This window comes from Gavialis gangeticus, unplaced genomic scaffold (genome assembly GCF_001723915.1).
Source record: "Gavialis gangeticus isolate Ggan-Ray unplaced genomic scaffold, GavGan_comp1, whole genome shotgun sequence".
In the NCBI taxonomy this organism is placed as follows: Eukaryota; Metazoa; Chordata; order Crocodylia; family Gavialidae; genus Gavialis; species Gavialis gangeticus.
The window spans coordinates 5,252,247-5,259,836 of NW_017729029.1; the positions used below are offsets into that span (position 1 = coordinate 5,252,247).

The 7,590-nt window shown below is 46.0% G+C and overlaps 1 long non-coding RNA gene across 1 annotated transcript; it reads left to right on the top strand.

Moving 5' to 3' along the window:
- The first annotated feature begins 349 nt into the window (after window positions 1–349).
- On the top strand, window positions 350–7,061 carry LOC109300386. The gene is made up of 3 exons (XR_002098185.1): window positions 350–361; window positions 581–584; window positions 6,983–7,061. It is a non-coding gene; the product is annotated as an uncharacterized LOC109300386 (long non-coding RNA).
- Window positions 7,062–7,590: the final 529 nt, after the last annotated feature.

The window sequence follows — 7,590 nt, forward strand, 5'->3', positions numbered from 1 at the left end:
GGATGAGGGACATGAGGTTGATGTAATCTACTTAGACTTCAGTAAAGCCTTTGACTCTGTCTCCTGTGGGATTCTCTCTAACAAACTGGAGAGTACTGGGCTGGACCAGTCTACAGTGAGGTGGGTGGACAACTAGCTTAGAGCGTGGTGATCAATGGGATGGCCTCATCCTGGAGGGCTGTCTCCAGTGGTATTCTCCAGGGATTGGTGCTTGGACCTGTGCTATTCAATATATTCATTATTAACTTGGATGAGGGGGTGGAAAGCACAATGATTAAGTTCACAGATGATACCAAGCTCTGGGCAAAATGCAGGATGACCATGACAGAATGGATTTATGGGCAAAATGAAATCAGATGAAGTTTAACAGGGAGAAGCGCAAGGTCCTTCACCTAGGTAGGAAGAACTCCCACCACAAATATACAATGGGCGGTGGTCCACTGCCTGGCACGGCATCTGAACAAGACCTGGGAGTCACGATCGACTGGAAGATGAATATGAGCCAACAGTGCAATGAGGCTGCCAAAACGGCAAACAAAACTCTGGCATGCATCAGCTGATGTGTGGCCATTAGATCCAGGGAGGTACTCCTCCCTCTCTATTCAGCATTGGTGAGGCATCAGCTGGAGTACTGTGTCCAGTTCTGGGCACCGCACTTGAAGAAGGATGTGGATAAGCTTGAGAGGGTACAAAGAAGGGCCACCCATTTGGTTAAGGGGATGGAGGGTAGGTCCCATGAAGAGAGACTCCAGGAACTGGGCCTGTTCAGCCTGAGGAAGAGAAGGCTGAGAAGTGACTTGATAGCTGCCTGCAAGTACATCAGGGGGGAGTATCAAGAACTAGGAGAGCAACTGTTCAGGAGGGCACCTCAAGGGAGGAAAAGAACCAATGGGCATAAACTAATCGAGGGTAAATTCAGGTTGGATATAAGGAAACACTTCTTCTCTAAGGGTCACCAGAATCTGGAACACAGTCCCAGAGAGGTGGTGCAGTCACCCTCCTTGGAGGTGTTCAAGATGAGGCTGGACAGACACCTTGTCACGGCCAACTGAGCCCAGTTACTTCCTGCCCATGGCAGGGGACCAGACTTGATGATCTTACAGGTCCCTTCTGGTTCTATGTTTCTATGATTCTATGATTCTACACACAACAGGAGCAGACCATTTCCCAACTAAGACAAGTTCAACACCAAGACATGGCAGGTAAGAATCGTGCAATCACTGCTGGGTGCAAGAACTGGGTGAGTCTGCGTCCCCATGGCACAATATCACAGGGTGCAGAGCCATTGGGCCCCACGGGCCTATCCTATATTGCACTTCCAAAGAGTATGAAAGAAAGACTGGAGGCAGTCCAGCATTTTGAAGGCATTACCAGAGTCGAGTTGAACTGTTTAATAGAATTGATTCTATTAAATTCCTACAGAACTGGGGTTAGAAACTGTAAATACAGTTTATTGACAGGGTTGCAATACATTTGATATAGAACTTCTGCATCATAGCATTGTTGTTTATTCTTGCAACTTTAGCTCATCCCACTGATCCAGTATGTGCACACAACAATCATAAACGGACAGCCATCTAGTGGCCAATAGCTGAATGAGCTTCAGTGGTGTGTCACCGTGATTAATCAGTTGGTATATCTTTGCATATTCATGATGTCTCAGGGAGCTGTGAGAGAATCGGTTGTAGGAATGTGAGACTAAAAGCTCTAGATTGTGTGACAGTGTTTCTGCAGCTTTACTGACACAGAGCTGTATTGAGTGACATACACATTTGATAAGACTGCGATTTTCTTTCCTTTGCAGGACATGTGTATAAACAGAATTTTTCCTCCTCACTGTGATGCCACAGCCATCGTCCCAGCCCCAATACACCTGCTGAAATTCATACCCACACTGTCAAAAAACTGAATCAGTGCTGTGGCAATTGTTTCTGCTGTTTCACTTTCCAAGCTGGCTGGGTATTTATACACATACTTTTTTTCCAGCAACATGCCGGAGATCTGCCACTTCAGAGCAGACTCGATTAATTGAGCCTGCTCCGTACATGAGCTGAGGTGAACTGCACTGCACCACATGTAGTTGTATAAGCGGCAAGATGCAAGTCAGCATGCAGAAAATGGCAGTAGTGCACTTTTGAATTAAAGCACCTTCGACATGTTTTAGTTCAAAAGCGTGCCGCTATTTTCTCAGCGCTGAGGAGCATTTTGCTGCTTATACAACTTTTCAAAGCACCCAGCACTGCAACACATACATGTGAAAAAATGCCCACTAAGCCCAAAAATGCAGAATTTTTTTTTTAAGGAGAAGCTGAAGTAACGCAGTACAATGCAAAGCTGCCTTACCACAAAAATGTCTGTGCTTTCATCTCTAACAAGTGAATACTGAGATTCACCAATGTCTTTGATTAGGGCAGAGAACATACAGGGAGCAAAAACATTGGTTATTAATGCCATACATTTTGTCCTATGCAGACTTACATCTTTCTTGATGATCCGATAAGTTCCCTGAGGTCATCCATGGAATTAACCGCTCAACGGCAGCTAATGTAGCAGGCCAGGTTCAGCTCCGCTATATGCATCACAGTTGAAGGTTTTGATACCATAAATCTGACATCTGTCAGGTGCATAGAAGGAAATGGCGTTGCATTTTTTAAATGTTTGTCAGTCCGCGTGTGTTGTACAAGGTCTACATGATGTGCGCAAATCCCGGTTTTACAGAATTTGCAAGCAGCTTTGCTGTCGTCATCGATTGCAGGCTTTATTCAGTCTCTCAAATCCTTTTCTTTTTCTCACTCTGTTGTATTTCTTTCCATATTTTGCCCCTTTTGTTGGCAGCATGTTGATCTTCAATTGGCTTAGCCTCAAAATGGCATCTAGCACGGAACATTGTGAAGCAATGTATGAAGCAAGTGGACAAGCAGAAAAGTTCTTGAATTTGGGTGTGTTTTCTTAATAGGACGAAGGGTGATAGGATGAATCTAAAATTCTAATGACATGCATATACGTCGCTATGCCAGTCACCAAAACCACTCCTACAACCATTTTTAAACTACAACTTTTTTAAGTCACCTATTACAAAAAAAGCCCAAAATAAGCAACATCCAAATAAAATAAACCCAGAAAATCATAACTCATGACTCAATAAATTAAAGCAACTTTTTAAAAAAACAAGCCCAATTCTGCTTATTATAAGCACACTTGGCAACCTTGCTGATGGACAGGAAGTATCAATTGTAACAGGCACCAATCAAATGCAGGTGCGCACATCTCTCTGTGCACTCAGCACTCTATCTATCCATAAAATGTATCATTTTTACCTCACTCAGGGGCTCAGCTCAATCCTTTACTGTGTATGCTCCATACACAGTAAGTAGGTCATAACATCGACCTGGAGGTCACTGGCTAGGACGCGTTTAAAAGCGTTGAGACACCCATGCAGTGTTGCAACACCCATATGGGAGCTGGCAACCTTGCTGATGGACTGTCAATCATAAGAGAATAAAACACACACAAGTTAGAGCACAAATATTTCTTATCACGTCCTAGGCACAGGATTGCTTCCAGAGCATGCCCAGCTCATGCCTCCTACAAACAGAGCTGGTAGGCAACATTAGCAAGCCCTTCACTCCGAAGGCAGGGTCTTGTGGGATCTGTCTTGATTCTTGACTTCTTTTCTGAATACAGGCCACAAGCCTGAAAGCAGAAGAGACCCTCACTCCGCTCCCAGCTCTGCCCCTGCTGGAGCCTCAGGAAGCTTTTCCTAAGGACAGGATCCTTACCTGCTCACTCTTGGGTGAGTGATTGCAGAAGAAAACCCTCACTGAGGCAGGTTCTCATGTCGGTCTCCAGCCAGCATCAGTCAATATTGCACGAACATGCATGAAATACTCGTGCCCCTGGACCTTGATTTCAACGAGGTAATGAATCCTCATCAGGTGTAACTGATCCATGTTTGTGCTTCAATTCTGCACGTCTTTCAAATGGAGGAGAAACCACATTTCTAGGTTCATGAGGTGGGGCAGCTTGGCTAGGCCTGGCTTTGTTTCCTCCCTCTGGTCTTTAAACAGGAACAAACAACCCTAAAGAGAAAGGTATTGATCAGTTTAGGACCACTTTTGGCCTGAACACAAACTTCAGGATCAGGTCCCATTACACTGCCAGGTCCTTTAGCTGGTGGAAATCCCACCAAGTCAGGCTGTGTCTCCCTGGGACACCTCATCCAGGAGCAGGATGGCACTGGGCCCAGCATGTCTTTCAAGACTTACTCTGACAATCCATTCAGGCAAGAGGCCTCCTCTCTACAACCTACGTTGGCAGCACTCCCCCATAGCCAACTTACCTATCTCTCTGCAGACACAGGGCAGCCAGCAGCACCATTTCAGTATCCGTTTGCAGCTGCCTGGAATCCCATGACGCCAGGGCTATGATACCAACGCTGCCAAGGCAATGTATGGGGGTGAGTTCCACCCAGTCCCTCCCCCACAACTAGCTCTGCAGGCCCCTCCATCCTCCAGGTCAGCATTCATTTCCACCTTGGCCCACTCTCCATGCTGCCATGGATGTCCCTCTTGTCAGGACTACCCTAGTGGACTACACCCTATACTTAGCTGGGGGAGTCCTACCATGACCTAACAGAAAGACAGCTCTATTCCTTGAACATCCTCTAACCCTTATCCTATCCTTAAACATAGCTCATGCTGTTGGAGCAGCCCTAAGTGTGGCTTCAGGCAGGGGACCCCAAGCAAGCTGGATACAGAAACTACCTGGAACAAGAGAAACCCCCACTGGAACAAGAGAAACTCTTCCATCCTCCAAAATCTGACTCCATACCTGGGAGCCCTCCCATCCCAGCCCCTAGGTGGCAAAGCCCAAGGTCCATCCCACTTGCTATTATCAAGGACTGTCCTACCAGCCTATGTCCTAAACATAGTGCCAGGAGTCCTATCACCCACAACCAGAAAGACTGCTCCAATCCTTTCCCATTTTCTAACCCTAGCCCTAACCCTAATGATAGCTGGAGCAGCTCAGATCCTTACGTCAGACAGTGGACCACAAGCAGCCTGACTACAGGAGGTACGTTGGAGTGCCTATAAACCCCCGGTCCTAAATCAAATCTGGAGAACCTTAGCTGCCACAATCCACACTGGAATAAGAGGAACCATCATACCCCCAAGCTGGACCCCATCTCTGGGACTCCTCCCACCTACAACCCTAGACGAGTGGTCCCAGTGTCCATCCCACTTACTGTGATCATAGACTGCCTTACCAAGCCACGCCCTGACCATAGTTCTGAGAGCCCTACCACCCCAACTGGATAGACTTCTTTAGTCCTTGCCCATTATCTAACCCTAACCATAACCCTAAACCTAGCTCAGGCTGCTGAAATCCTATGTGTTAGCACTGTGTAGTCATTAAAACTGCTTTAGGATGGATACTGGTAGCAATCTTGGTTCAGCAGTGTGGAGCTCAATATGGGCAGAAAAACTCTTCGAGAATCAGGGCCTGTTAGATATACCCTTAATGACATGCTGGGGTCACAGAGAAAGGCTGTAATAAAATAAGTCTCTTGGTATTTGAAAGCCCATTCTCTTGCCTCGGTGAGTGTTAAGCCAGACCCTCAAGTGTTCACCTTCTACCATCATGGACCATCCCCTTGTATCAGCAGAGGGGCCAAGGCATGAACAAGCCCAACGGATTCAACTTCTCAGTAAAGGATGCATTTTCAGATCATAGTAAGTGTCTATGAGGAGGGCAGCATAGAGACCCTATGTTGTCCAGGTTATGTCTGTTCTGCTGAGGGACAGCTTCTGGCCCCAGGGATTTTCTGTCTTCAACACTGAGATCTCTTTATTAAAAAAATGAGCAGGAAAAATAAAGAAAGAGAAAGATTGTCTCAAAATCTTCTGCAGCACTTCCCTATCGTTAACCTAGTTTCTCTGACTCTTGTTTCATCCCCAGTCTACTACCACTGTCCTTTTGCTCTGTTCCTGGCCCATTTCTTTACTGTAGGCCCATCCTTGAGCCTTGCATCACTGTAATTCTGGCTGGGCCTGGGAACAGAAATACAGAATGATCGTCACAGAGGATGTCTCCATGGTTTTTTTTAACCAAACCAAAACTGGCACTCAAGAGGGGACGCTAGGTCCCACAGCATGTCTGGCTCCTTACAAGCACCCACACAATGCTTCTCCAAAGGTCTGTGGATGCATCTCAACTCACCCACTGAAGTGCAGGGGAAAAAAAGTGATCATGGCTGACGTCCTTTCCTCCAGAAGGAAACTTCCTAGCTCAGTATCACAGCAGCCCAGCCTGAGACACTTTATTCCTTAGGAGTCCTACTGGAATTGGTTCCTGTAAGCATCCAGCCACTGTGGCTTCATTTCTTGTATTTTACTCATATGGGCATTTATAGATGTGCTCTGGGAGTGGAGGGGGAGAGGGGGCTTTAATTAGAGCAGCTCCAAGAGCTGCTGTGATTGAAGTGCCCAGAGCATCACGTGAATCAACATCCCCACACTGAAAAATAGCAGCGGGGGTGCTTTAACTAAAGCTCATTGAACAAACTTTAAAGTGCCCCTACCAGTATTTTTCAGTGTGGAGATGCTGCTACACGTGACGTTGGGAGTCTGCTGGATTGCAGTAACTACCATTCTCCAGCATACTCAATTAATTGAGTCTGCTCCAATGCGCTGTCATTACAGCAAACTCCAAGCACAACTCAGTGCACACAAACCTCCCACCTCTCATTAAAAAACAATCAACTGTTTAGAGCGATTCAAAGTTCCTTAAGCAAGGCTGGAAAGTCAGCACATCCTCAGCTGGGATTCTATTAATCAGCTGGGATTCTATTAATCAGCTGGGATTCTATTAATCAGCCACTTCATTAAAGTGGCTACAAGAGAAACTGTTTTTGGTTTCTACCAACCTGACCCTGTTGGATGAACTCTGAGGCTCTCATCCTTTGCCGACCTCCTTCCAGTAGCAAATAAGAAATGGTTGATTTGCTTTTGCTGCGGCTCTTTCTGAACCCACTGGGTTATTTATTCCAGCTATTAAGCCTGCCAATGTAATGAGTGTAAATTTCAGCTACTTCATTAGTTTGACCATGTTCTATCCCCTGCTCTATTCTCATCTTTCTTGTGGTTTCATTTCCTACCCTTCTTACCTCCTTCCAGCTTCGTCCTCCCACCACTACTAACTAATTTCTTAAGCACAGTTTCATTAAGTAATTAACACACTTACCAGCGGATCACATACCCTGCTTGGGGTGAACCATAGTCATTCAGGGTGAGATCTGTTAAACTGCTGTCGTTCCATTTGATGCACATGCCTGGGCTTCAATTCAAGGCACCCTCCCTCCCAAACTACTGAGTGGACATAACATGGGTTGCAGCAGAAGCTTCAAAAGCCTATACAGTCTATAGTATAGTATATAGTCTATAGTATAGACAGTGTCTTGCAAGACTCAGGCTGCCCCCCGGAGGGTAAGATGTGAATTCCCTATTATCCACTCTTTCCTCCTGACTTCGTCCAGGCCTTTGAGAGATTCAGAAGGATGAGAATAAGAAGGAATGACGGGAATAGAAGGGT